General features: G+C 31.5%; 1 long non-coding RNA gene across 1 annotated transcript in view; it reads right to left on the bottom strand.

Moving 5' to 3' along the window:
* Window positions 1-389: 389 nt before the first annotated feature.
* Window positions 390-14,869, bottom strand: part of LOC111634003 — a 55,545-nt gene continuing 41,065 nt past the window's right edge. Inside the window, exon 3 of the long non-coding RNA XR_002758130.1 lies at window positions 390-1,294. This is a non-coding gene — a long non-coding RNA (uncharacterized LOC111634003). The remainder of the gene's footprint in view (window positions 1,295-14,869) is intronic.

The raw sequence follows: 14,869 nt of genomic DNA, 5'->3' as shown, positions 1-14,869 counted from the left end.
ATATGTTTCTGCTACAGTTTTCTTTGAAATAAAATAATGAAGCAAGACTTCCCGCAAATACTGTTTTCCTGGCACAAAACTCAACATTTTTAATCAAATAAAAATAATTATTGTTTACACTTTAAACAGATGTCTCAGATTTATTTTTGAAGAATGCTGTCAAACCTTTCAAATAAAAGTGTTGACAGAATCAGTTGCATGCAAGCAGTACTACTAACGCCGTTTATTAAAAAAGGGCAGAGTCATATTTATTAGAGATGCCACGAATATTCGGCTACTATTCGGTATTCGGCCTATTCGGCTACTTTTTTTAATATTCGGTATTCGGCCAAATAGTATGCAACATTCGGCCGAATACCGAATACCAAATCATGAAAAAAAAACGCACATATTACTCAAAACGTATTTATTTTAATCATAAATTATTACATTTAATACTTAAAATATATCAGTGGTAAGTTGTAATGAATGAAAACAATTTTTTCAGCATTTGTTGATAGCAAACGATTGCGCTTTTCCTCATAAACTATACCTGCTTCTGAAAATAGCCTCTCACTATATACACTACTGCCGGGAGACGATAGATAAATCTTAGCAAATTCTGTCAGGCTTGGATACTGTTTTGCGTTTGCTGACCACCACTTGTAAAGGTCTGCCGTCCGATCTAGGCGAACAGTTTTCATATAAAGTGATACAGTGATATTTTTTAGTAATAATTAGTAACGCAATTTGATGTAACAATGAACAAATAATGCATGTTGTGACATGATCTACTCGCAAATAAAACAAATGTGCCCGCAGTGTCGCTACCGCACCCACCGCAATGTATCAGGTCGTAACATATCACCCGCGAAATGTACACATATTTTGCCGAACATTCGGCCGCCGAATATTCGGCGCTTCGGCCAAGAGCGTAGCTGAATGTTCGGTATTCAGCAAAATCACTATTCGTGGCATCACTAATATTTATACACCCAATATACCAACTTCATTTGGGAATTATGCAAAATCACTGGTAAAAGTGAGAAATTTAGTGAAATTTATCAAACTTGCCAAGATGATTGGTAATTATGCATAATCACTGGTTAATCACTTTTACCATATGATTCTTATTGTTTAAAATTCTTCAGTTTAATGCTAAATCAAGATTTGACTTTATATATTGATAGATTTAATTTAAATACTTACATGTATGTAGACACTCTGTAACAGTTGTAGCATCAATTAAATATCCTTTACAGATTTTGCACGTTATGTAAGGGTTTAGAGTCTTTAGGCGAATCCGCCTTTCCATCTGAAAAGTAAAATAAAAAGCATTGCTAAAATAATTTAAAGATTTTTTAAAATTTATTCTTTTTAATTTAACAATTCAACAATCTAAAACTCATTAAAAAGTATTTCCTTAATAGGAAATTTTAAAAATATTTATATTTCTTTGAAACATTGAATTACAGAAAATACAGAAATACAGTATATGTCTTGTGCACTTGTTTTTTTACAGCACACTCTCGTGGCCAATTTCTACAAAACTGGTCAGTGCCGATTGCTATCGCATGTGAACACTTCTTTTATTGAAACGAGTAATACTAATTGTTCTGTATGTGGTTGTAGCAATACTTATGCAAACTGCAGAAATGTTACACACAAAGTATCATTTTATAGATTTCCAAATCACAAGGGGAGTTGGGAAGATGATGAAAATGATCTCGTTTACACATAGAAAACGGTAAGTTTCATTTCTTTGTGTACGTTATTAGCTTAATAAACATTCTAAATATTTATGTTTACATTTATATACTTAATACATTTAACATTTTGTTAAATGTATTCTTTATATTTAATACAGTTTTCTATTATTTTGTTTATTATTCTATTTATTTTTTTATTACTCACTTATTACATATAATGCACTAATATATATATTTTTTAATTTTATAGTCTTGATGTGTCAGAGTAGCAACCAACTAAACATAGTAAAATTTGCAGTCGACATTTTATTGGAAATGCATGCAGTAACCAACAGAACCATCCAAGTTACAACCAAAGAATTTGGAACATTGAGAAAGAAAGCAATCAAAATTCACTTAACAAAAAACAACAGATACTTCAGATATACAAAACAAACTGCAAGGAAGACAAGTCCAAAAAGAAGTCCAATTGTTCAAGAAAAACACCAATAAAGAAATGCACATAATACTTGAGACTGAGCACAACCTAAGTTTGAATCATCAAGCTTCAATGATATATGTAAGCATGTAAATTATATAATGTAATTATATGTTAACCTTTTTATTTTTATTCTTAATTAGATTGCACATCAAACTAATGATCAGATGTTAAATTGTCAACTTATGTCATTTAAATGCTATTTTTTTGAAGATGAAAAAATCAACTCAAACAACACCTAAGAGTTGTTCATGTTCTATTAACACATCTGCTGGCAATAATTATAGAGCATGTGTATTTTTAGGATATTATACAGTTAAGAATGATTAAAAATCTTATCAGGAGTTAATGTCAGTTTATCCAAGAGTTTTTGTTTTGCTGCTCTCACTTTTGCCACAATCAAATCATCAAGACTCAGTAAGAAATGAGGACAAATTAGCTATATTCCTTATGAAATTAAAACTTGCTCTTTTGCTTCCCTCGAAAATTTATTTGGTTTGTACCGTGCAACCATCCAGCATAAACTTAAAGCAGTTTCGACTGACTTGTGTGTTGCAACAAAGAATTGAATTTTTGGCAAACTCGTACTGAAGTACAGACTACAATGCCTGAATGTTTCAAGAAAAATTATTCAAAATGTTAAGTTATTATTGATTGCATAGAAAATGCAAGTATTATTAGTTATGCTTCCTTTTGCTAATCCAAATCAATTACAATTCACAAAACATATAAAATTGCCAGTGTAAGAATGTGTTGAATGTGTGATACAAAGAATTAACTTATTTAATATAATAAATTCAAAAATTAATGTTGATTTAATTCCTTATATTGATGATATTGTTCATATTTGTAGTGTTTTAGTAAATCTACAGCTGACTGTTATTAAATCAGAATAAACCATTTATGTTATATTATTTAATAGTTTTAATTTCTTAATGAAGATAATAAATATTCAAAATAAAATCTTTCTAATACAGGAACATTACTACTTAAAAATTCATGATCAATTTTGATCAGTATTTTAATGTAATAGCAAGGTTGAGGCCGAAGTTTTAAATGTGAAAATGTGTACATTGGACATTCAACGCCACTTTCCTATAAGCCTAGAAGTTTGACAATGGTGTTTGGAATGTCGAGCATGATTCCATTGACTATCCAAACACCATTGTCAAACTTCTAGGCTTACAAGAAAGTGATGCTGAACATCTGACGTACACATTTTTGTGTTTAAAACTTCGGCCTCAACCTCACTATTGAATCTGAGAAAATACAAAAAAATAACAAAAATCACAACCTGATATATACATTCTAATTTGAATTTGTGTATAATACCAATGAGATATTTTATAAATTTACATTACTATTTTAAAATTTTAAATACTTGTTGTTTTTGATTAAAATTGACAAGTAATTTTTTTCCTTCTTGAAAACAGACACTTTATATCTACAATTATCACAGAATGATTATTAAAAATCCATACATCTAAAGATGAGGCCAACCAGGGTTGATCTTCCTTTATGATCAGTCCTGCTGTACAAATCTTTGTGTTAAGTAATTGTGCCAGTTGTTGTCAGGCTGTTTCTTCTATCTTAATTCCATACACTGTTGCAGCTGTAGAAACAACTTTATTTTTCAGTATTTCAAGTGCTAGAGCAGTTTTATCTCCAGTATAATGAATTATTTTGTGCACTTTTGTACTTGATAATTAGTAATTTTCTTCATTTATATCACTGTGGTGAAGAATTTTGATGTCGAGTGTCCAATGCCACATGCATTCTATCCAAAACTAATATATTATCAATGTAGAATTTCTGAATGTGAGGTTTAAGCCTTTCTAAATAATTAATCTTCAAAAATTTTTTTTGGTCTTTCAGGTACAGTACAAAGCAAGAAGTAATTTTCAGAGTTTAAAGAGTTAACTAGCAAACTCCCTTCAAAAATTGACGCAACTGCAACCACAACTAGAAACAAAATGCTTGTTCTACTCACGTTGATTGCAAACACGCATCTGATCTTTAAGTTCATAACAATTATAGCTGTTATTATGTGTAATTTTTTAAAAATTCTTCAATGTCTTCTTTTTCTATTTTCATCTCCACTTCTGTTATAAGATTTTCCACTACTTGATAATGTGAGATTCTGGACGGATCCAAATCCGTTATCAAATTCGCAAAAAATTTTTTTTAGATTTAGAATGCAAGATAAAATGGTTGTAGCTACACACAGATTTCGTTTATGTTAAAATGCGACACAAAGTCATAAATTGAGGAAAGAATGTAGTCCTAAGATCGACCATCTCCGGTTGGGAGATTGAATTTAGCTACGAGTTTGACTTCTCCTGCAATCCGAGTCAGGGTCCTGTTACTCTTAGTAACAAGGGAACAACCATTCGGAAAGCATAGATGAGCAGAATCAACCAATCGGAATGGCTGATCAAAAACAGAGATTAATATAATCTCCAATCAAAAAATGTAATTGGAATGTATGTAGAAAAAACTTAAAAAAAAAAAAAATAAAAATAATAATAATAATAATAAAGATAAACCATTCCAGGCCATTCAAACTGGCTGGAAATGTTAGAAAATGTAATTCAAACTGGCTGGAAATGTTAGAAAATGTAATTCAAACTGGCCAAAAACATTAGAAAAGTAAATAAAAAGGATGCTTTTTTAAAGTTTTTTATGTCGAGGTGTGAGTATTAGAAATAAACTTAAAGCACTGTAATATCTTTTTCAAACTGCCTTTTTTCTATACAGTAGGACAAATAACAGTCACAGCTTAAACTGAGAAACTTTTTATTCAACTGCTGAGCAGACAATCATCGACTTCGTTATACCTTCTTTCAAATCTTTAACTTCAAAACTCATACTTTTATTAATTTGATTTCTACCAGAAACTTGTGAAAATGGATTTTCTGTTCATTATAATAACCTCCGTGGGCAAAGAGCAATATCAAATCATTGTTTTAATACAAAGTTAAAAGATATCTACATGTCTTATCCTCGATTTGTAGCCATATTGTTTACATTTCACTAGCACTACCACAGAATGCGATGGCTAGTGGAAGAGAGAATAGAGTAAACTCCTGGTAGAATATGACTGTCTGGATCTTTGATATTTCTATGTAAATTATATATTATAGGGCTCCTTTTATATGCTAACATTATGTTGTTCTCAATTTCTCAGATGATCAGTGTTATAAGAAAACTCATAACACTGACTGAATTTTTTCCCCAACAGATTTATTTAAGTTTATCAGGTTCCACTCTATTTCTTATATATTTATCAAAATTTAAATTTTGTTGAATTCAGTAATCTTCTAAATGTATTACTTCTTGTGCAAAATAGCATATATTAATAGTAGCTATATATTAATTAAAAGAAGCTTTCAGTTTTTCCAACTTAGTTTGAGTAAATTGCTAGGGCTAAAAATACAGTTTAGGTATAAAATTAAAATTTGGTATAAAAGCTCTTACCCTGTAGATGATGAGACCGCTGAAGAGAAATTTTGAAAAGGTGCAATGGTTCAGGTGTGAATGGCAAAAATATAATGTTAAGTCTAATGGACAAATATGTCAGGTGATTGTAAAATCTCTTGCAACTGACACTTTGGAAACAGCAGATAGAGAATATAAAGAAACAAGTAAATTATTCTAAACAAAATGGAAAAATCATCTCATGACTCACAGCTAAACAGAACAACAAACTCTCAATAAGGCCTAAAGGAATTGCTAACAAATAGTAAATTAAGTGTGAATTAGTTTGCTTTAGAAATGACTGCTCCTTACAAAATAATTTTGAAATGAAAAGCAAGCATAAAATAAGTTTTTTAATACAGTAATACCTCGACTTACACGAACCCGGAGTTATGTGATTTTCAAATCTTGTTGATTTGTCTTTTGTTTGAGCACCATGCAACTCTTGATTACTCACTCGTCCCTCACACTATTGTTCAGCTTACATGTTTGGACGTGTTGTACAGAATTGACACATAGCTACAATTTATTTTTTGTTGTTTATTTCTGTGTTTGTTATATCTATGGAGACTTGAGAGACTATCTGGTGATTTCTTGTAATCATGAACGAATCAAAAGATGAGATAAGATTAACAAGAACATTTATTAGCTTACATACATCCAACTTGGATTTTACACAAATTGCAAAATTATACCCTGACTTATGTGGTTATTGCTCAGTCCCACCTATCGTGTAAGTTTGGGGTATTATTGTATTATAAAACATCAAATATAATTAAAAGCACAATAACTGAGAAAGAACTGCACAAATAACTACAGCAAGATAATCCTGATTCTTCCTCACACCATTATATCACAAAAACAAATTTGAACTCTTCCACTACTGAGAAGAAGACTTCCCATCATTAAAGCCTATCCTGTGGGGCAAAAACAATTTTGTATCCAGGTACAGTGCATAGCAAGAAGTAATTTTCAGAGTTTAAAGAGTTAACTAGCAAACTCCCTTCAAAAATTGACGCAACTGCAACTTCAACTAAAAGCAAAAAGTTTGTTCTACTCACGCTGATTGCTAACACGCATCTGATCAGCAAATGCCTTTGTGCTATATCATATAGTGGCAACTTTGAAAGCAGTTAATGTCGTGGCAGAAAGTGAAAATACCAACTGGTACTGCAATAGAATTGAGGTTGATCGAGCTTATTCGGACTCACGAATGCCCGTGAAGTTTTAATTCTATGTTTTATCAAAGAAAAGAAAAAAGAACACAGGCATGGCATGAGATAAGCAAAAGTCTTGCCATTAATTGCAAGATTTTCAGATTTCTGGATATAAAATGTAGATTGTTTTTAGTTTAGTAATGACATTATTATTTTAAATATAGCTAAAGAACTAAGTAGAAAGTACAACCATTTGCCAATGATATTCGTTTGCATTAAAGAAAAAAATAAAGCAAACAGAGCGGATGTTGGTTTATTATAAAGTCACGTGTTTCCGAGTTGCAATGCCAATGAACAATTTGACCATAACAAGATGTGTGCAACTCGCACTTTGTTGCGGTTAAAGTTGCCTGCGCAACTGGAAATAGCAAGGTGTGACCACAGCTTAAGAGACAGGAGGAGCCTCATGGTACCAGAGAGCAGGCTGACACAAATCTGGGCTGTTTCCAGTGAATCATCTGTAAACAGCCCAAATAACACTTGCTGTAGTGATTATTTTTGTGTAGAATGCCAAATTTTAAATAAGCTCATTATATTTTAATTCAATAAAACAGTCGATTTCAAGGATTCCTGCTAGTTGTAACTAACATAATAATGGAACAAAATTTACAACTATAAACAAGCTAATATCAGAATTAACACAGAAAATATATTTTACTAATTTATTTCACAAATAAAAAAAAGATGTAATATTTTCCATAACTTAGCTACTTTTTTTGTTTGATTTGAATTTATCTGTCTACTCATTTTGTATAATCTACAATAAAATTTTACGTATCCATAATGTATAGAAAAAACATAATTCAAGATAATCAAATTGCAAATGTATTATGTTTATATGTTAAAAATATTTTTATTAAGTTTAACTTATACAGTAGTAACCTTATTTAAAATCAATCTTATTATAAGGAAGTTAAAAAGGCAGTAAATTTTCCTTACATGTTTTCAGAACTTAATTTCAGCAACAGAAGATAGACATATGAAAAATACAATAAAAAAAACATAATAAACTTAATAAATATTCCAACAATCTAATATTAACATTCAAATCAGTTAAACTGCAAACCCTTTAAATTTTAATTATTTGTATTAATTTATTTATTTATTAAGATGCAGACATACTTTTTTCATATAAAATAAGACAGAACTAAAAAGTTATGCGCCTTTACCTGAACACCATCAATAGCAAATGTTTCTCTGAATGTAATCTATGTTAAAATGTAATCTTATGTTGCATTTTAGGAGATGCATGTAAATATATTATTTTAAAATGTATATATTTTTAACATTCCATTTTATTCTTTCTTTTTTATCATCTTTTTTAATTAAAACTTCAGACTAAATTGTAATTAAATAATTTTATTCGTTAACTGGAATTCAATTTTACAGTACACACATGCTTTTATCAAGCTGTTTTGGATTAAATTTGTTGCCATCCTCAGACTTTAATTTGGTTGAACTATGGAAAAGTTATCCATAGTTCAAGCAAAATTCACCAAACTCTGCAAAAATACGAAGCAATTGTCTGGCTTTATTTTCCAAAAAACAGGACCCAAAAATGTCAAAATACCTCTTTGTTATTAAGCGGCAAAGATTAAGTGTTTTTTGATTCTATCTTATCTGATATTTAATTATATTTTTCAAAAAATAATTTATTTACATGCTAGGGTTTTACTGAGCATTTTGACACCAAAATTGCCAAAACTTAACATGGGAATTTGTTATTAAAACTCACACACAAAACCACAAAAGTCATCCAGAAGCCTGTGCTCACTTACTGCTCCCCCAGGCAATAATGCATAAACAGACTACTACTATTACTCCAGTATTAAATCACATTTCTATTTTAAAATTCCCCAGAAAGTTTAAATGTTTATGAGTAAGTTGTTTTATGATTTTGTTTTAGACTTTCTCTCCAAGTATGTTTAGTGTTATGGAAATTAAAAACAGTTTTTAACACTAATGGCAACTTGCTTGAAAGAAAAATAATTTGGACTCTATTATACATGTTAAAATATATATTTTATATTTAGGATGCCGATTCCATTGCCAGCAATATGCTGATAATGAAATCGACATAACTTAATTTTCTGTAGCAGCAGATTGATAAGGAGGTGGCACGCATCAGGTGTCATAATTCTTGATGCAAGACCCTGCCACATCAGAACTGCAGAAGCGTTAATGATTTCCACAGTAACTACTCCCTCAGCCTGTCAATATGGCTCATAAATTCAATGACTGATAAACAATCTGAAAATTATCCCAAATAATAGACTAATTAGCAACGGTAGATACAATAGGAGGACTATAGGGGCTTAAGCCTCTTCATTGGCATAAAAAAGTTTTTAATTTAAATGTTTGAACTTAAATATGTATGATAGCAACATTTTATAAGATTTTGCAATAAAATTGTCACAAACATGTCAATAAATTATTTATTAATTATTCAAATATTTTTAATTTTTGAGTTAGCTTTCCCTTTGGTTATCTCTGAATATGCTACTGCTGATTAGTTTTTTCACAAAAAACTCCCCTCCTCACACTATAAATTCTGATTCTATACATAACATTTGACCCAAATTCAGATAGTTGCAGCCGAAAGTTGGATTAAAATTATTAAATTTAAACATATACAGATGTCCCGAAATCTGATATATATTAGTACAGGTATACCTCGACTTACGTCGTTCCCAATTATACATCGTTTGTCAAGAAAGTATATGGAAAAATAAAAATCAAGTTTAAGTTATTTTATTCGACTTTACGTCTGTCCACCACAAATATTGAAGTCGTAATATCACTAGAAAAATGTTTAAAGCACATAAAATCATATTATAATATATACATTTACAAGTATATACTGTATTTACAGTACTGTACATGCATTTGTAAATTTAAATTACTTTTTTCTGTACTATATTAAAAACTAAAATTGATTTGTTTGTAAGGTTAAAATAGATCCTTACTAACCATATACAGTAGAACCTCGAAAACTCGGCCTAATGTGGACCGAAGGGTGGCCGAGTTTGTGAAAATGCCGGGTTATCGGGAATGGGGTTAAAAAAAATAAGTACGAGTGTTTCCTCAGAAAATACTGTACTGTACTTGTATGTACTGTTTACTTGAGAATACAACAGAGAATAAACTGCCCAAATACCCTTAAACAAAGGAAAAGTACGTCCTTTATGAAGGCATAGAGCCTTTACTACATGAAAATGAAAATTAATGAATACACTGTGTACAGTAATTTACCTGATAAGACAGACCTCAGAAAAATACTTTATGAGAGCATTTATACTTTTATAGAGCTGTCTATAATGAAAATTAATTAACTAAGGTTTTTTTTTGCCCTGCCAGGGTGTGCCCGAGTTATCCGGAGTGCCGGGTTATCGAGAGCCGAGTTTTCGAGGTTCTACTGTATTATTAAAAATGCATTAATAAATAAAATACAGAATGGGAATTGGTAATTTATGGTTTAGCCTTGTGGCAAGTAAATTTGACTTACGTCGTTTCTCGACTTAAGTCGTTCTCCTGGAACCAATTACCGACGTAAGGTGAGGTATACCTGTAATTGGTCAAGTGACTGCTGGATTAAATCAAGCTACTTCTCTGCCTTTATTTTTAATTAATTTCTAAATAACTTGTCTTTAGAGGAAAGTGTTAGGCACCATCTCTTATTAAATTTAATACAGTAATACCTCGACTTACGCGAACCCAGAGTTATGCGATTTTCAAATCTCATCGATTCATCTTTTGTTTGAGCACCACACAACCCTTGATTACTCACTCCCCCACACTATTGTTCAGCTTACATGTTCGGACGTGTTGCGCGGAATCCACACATAGCTACAATTTATTTTGTGTTATTTATTTCTGTGTTTGTTATATCTACGGAGACTTGAGAGACTCTACTATGTCATTCAAACGAAGTATAACTAATTCTGCATCAAACAAGAATGGAAAAACTTTATCTTTGGAATGTAAAGTTAACATTGGGTATGTTCGTAAAGTCAAACGAGTTAAGCGAGAATGAAGTCATCGTTATTCCTATTTCGTTAGACTTTTCGAACGATTCGTTACTAACGCGTTTAACTCATTTGAGTTTACGAACGTACCCATTATTAAAGACTTCGATACAAAAATGAAAATTTGTGAATTGGCAAAGAAGTTTGATCTACTGGAATTGACCGTCAGAACAATTATAAAAGGCAAAGAAAAAATTCTCGAAGCTGTGAAAAATGCTCAATCTTTAAATTCAAGCATCATTCGTAAGCGTCACAGTATTATCGCTGAGATGGAAACAATGTTAAAATTAGGCGTAATAATCAAGTAAATGTGAAAAATTGTAAAATAATATAGGCCTAATTTGTTATACATATGTATTATCTAAGATTTCATTAAACATTTTTTTCTAAATTATTGTTTTCTTTAGTCTCCGGCCCCAATTAAAAATTATTTGTATGTATTTATATGCGAAATTATACCCCGACTTACGTGGTTACTGCTCGGTCCCACCTATCTCGTAAGTTCGGGGTATTACTGTACTTACATTCATTTTTATATATATAGATTAATTTATGTCTGTCTGTCTTTCATACATTACCACACCGTTTATCCGATTGCCATGAATCTTTGGGAAGTTATACTCCCGCGAAGGTTTCTGGCATAGTACATTTATCCTACGATAAATGGCGTGCGTGTATACGAGCATTTCACTGTGTGCGCGATCGATTTCAAATTGTAAAGACCGTTTCCCCCTTCAAAAAATATCTCTATATATGCATTTGTGAACTGTTTTTTTTTTTTACGATATTTGTAATAAGTTTTGTTTAATCACTTTATTTCAACTTTTTTTTTTGCTAATTACGTATTCACTCGAACTTTGTTAAAACCTTAACTGTATCTCGAACAACAACCGAAGTTGTAGGAGGAAATTCGCCTATTTTACCGATCTAGGGATCCCCCTTTTGCAAATTTTAATATCGACTCAAAATAATTTAAAAAGACAAATTACAATAAAACGGTTTATTATCCAACTATCAGAAATTTCACAACATGTTGAGGAAGTGTGGAAAATCGCAAGATTTAATATTCTCACTAATTGTAGGTGTATGTGAATTACCACATGGGGAAGAGACACAAAGAGACAATTTAACAACAAAATATATGTATTTGTATGATTATATATAGGTCCACAAGATACAATTCTACACGCACTAAAAGTTCTCACTGTTAAAATAATACAGTCACAGATAGTTCACACGCCGTAACACAATTTGTTGCAGGACAAAGAAACCGTAGTAGAAAAGAATCTTTCACAATGTATGACAACGTTTCCATATAGATATTCAGCGGCACACGTCACTTGAAGGGCACTAAATAAGATGCGAGATCCAAAGGCCAAGTTCCGAAAAAAATGGTCGAGGGATCTTGATTCCGATTTGTGCTGTACCTCATGTACCTGAAAACTGTCTCTTGCTCCGTACAATTCACTGATGTCCTGAACAGGAAGGAAGAAGTCCCATAGCCAGTCAACGTCGTCTTAAATACCCTCCTGTACACTCGACAGGTTGCCAACCCTTTTTCCCCACTGCAGAAAAATAGCCAAAATATATATAAATATTTTTGGCTATTTTTATATATATATATTTTTTGGCTATTTATATATATATATATATATATATAAGACAGAAAGCTGCAACCACACAGAAGAGCGGAAGAAGCAATTAAATAGTTAAAATCATAAAGGATTAAAAAAATATATAAAAATGGGGAATATCGCACTTCCGACAATCGCTGCAAGTGTGTGGGCTATTTGGAGAATCCGTGCTTCTCGCATGGACAACTGTATGTGGCCAGCTAACGCGTCGGAAAACCTTCTGATTTATTTGTGTTCGCACCAGACGGAAAAACAAAAAATATCGTGTATCCACAAGCACTCTAATAAATAAATAGAATTGAAACGACACTTTGAAATGTTTTCCCGATGAAAATAAATAATAATAATAAGTTTCAATAAAAATGATAAAATGTAAATTAAATTTTATCATAACGAGTTTGCTTGAATTTCGTTTCTTCTGAGATAGCAGCAATGCACGACGGGTAAGCTAGTAACTTATAAATAATTTACAATATTCTGGAAGAAAAGAATCAGCCCGGAGTGAGACCTGCCTCTAAAGACAAATTATTTTGAAATTAATTAAAAATAATAGCAGAGAAGTAGACTGATTTAATCCAGCAGTCATTTGGCCTATTACTAAATTTAAACACACCTATTTATTTTCACACCTGTTATTTTAATATATATATTTACTGTTGTTATAATAAATTTATACATACAGTGAAAACTGTTTAGGTGACCACCTGCATTTGACGGGCACCTGCCAAAACGGGCAAAAATTTCCAGCATGGAATAGTTTATCCATAGAGTCTTCATATAAGTTACCTGTATTAAATGACCACCTGTGTAATGCGACCGCGACTGTTATGTATATAAAATGAAAAAGTATTGGAATCGTGTCAAATTTGACCGCCCAGTTTATTTGCAAATCTACACGTTTGGAGACCTCCCAAAACCCCAAAAATGTCAATAAAGTGGAAAAATTCACACGTGTGTTGGCATCCAATTTGTTTAAATTCTTTATTTTCTGTTCTGATATATTAAACAATATCTCAGAATGGGTAAAGTTTAAGAAACGAAATATGGCACTGTAGCTTGCATATAAAGGGGCATTAATACTATTAAACGTTGGTTCTTAATTAAAAGTCAATAGGGTGAAGACATAAAAGTGGTCATGTGTCATATCTCTTAATGAATATTTTACTCGTTATTAGCGTTCAAAATAAAAATAAAAAAATAAAATAAAACTCGTCTCTACCCTCAAAGTAAGCTTTTTTGTCATTTTATAATAGTACAGTAAAACCTGCTAAGATGTTCTCGCCTAAGATGTTAGAATGTTTTAGTTCACGATTTAGTTCAACCACTTTGACACTTAATAACTAACTCCTGTGTCCTCATCTGACTCCGATTTTGACCACAGAAATTATTAGGCTTCAAACAGGGTGTACAAAATCATGGCACGCACACAGAGTCTAACATCCACACATATAGAAAAAAAAAAAAACTCAAATCTTTTGCATATCTCAAATTTCAAGGTGTCCCGAGTCCAAAAATGTAAAAATTTGGGAGGGGTCATTTTTTGACCGAGCGCTACACTTTCCCTCTGTTAAATATAACAGCCGGAAAAGTAAAAATTATCGAATACATATTTATATATTACTCAGAGGAGTCTTTTAGCTTTGGAATAAAAAGTTTCTATGCTCTATCTTTATTAGAACTATTTATTGAATCTTTTATTCTGAGATCACGTGATGACATCAGAAATTCCGGGTCTCTTTCGGTAACAAGTCCTCCCCTGGTCGGTAGATTTTTACGGGACTCCACAGCCCTGCCTATAACTATATGTATGTATGTATGTATTTATTCTATTCAAGTATTATTTGTCAGTTTATTGTCAAACTAGCTGTTACCCGCAACTTCGTCCGTGGAGGTTTTGCAAGCAAACCCCATTTACATTCAATATTTCAATAACCATAGTAATTGTCATATAACACCTACTGCTGAAGAGAATTGCCCAGAATCAAACAAACTATCTTCAATTTGATCAATTTTCTGGAACGTTTACAATCGTTCTATAATCAAACCAATGTGCAATAACAAATTCGAATTTAAAACGAATCAAACATTTTTAAAATCGAAATGTCTGAAATGTTATCAATTTAATACACCTAAGTACTCAATGAAGACTAAACGTAGTTGAAAACAAAAAATCGCATCTAAAATAGTACAGTAGAAGTCATTCTTCCGGTTAAGCTTAATCCTCTCCCTCTCCCCCCGCGGGAGAATTTAGAAAAATCCCTTCTTAGTGTCCATTCTCATGGCATACCCTACTAAAACGCATACAATACGAATACGAAATAACAAATTCGAATTTAAAACGGTTCGAACA

This window comes from Centruroides sculpturatus, unplaced genomic scaffold (assembly GCF_000671375.1).
Source record: "Centruroides sculpturatus isolate CEXI.00-Female unplaced genomic scaffold, Cexi_2.0 scaffold736, whole genome shotgun sequence".
Lineage (NCBI taxonomy): Eukaryota > Metazoa > Arthropoda > Arachnida > Scorpiones > Buthidae > Centruroides > Centruroides sculpturatus.
This window is presented reverse-complemented; position numbering and strand designations above follow the sequence as displayed.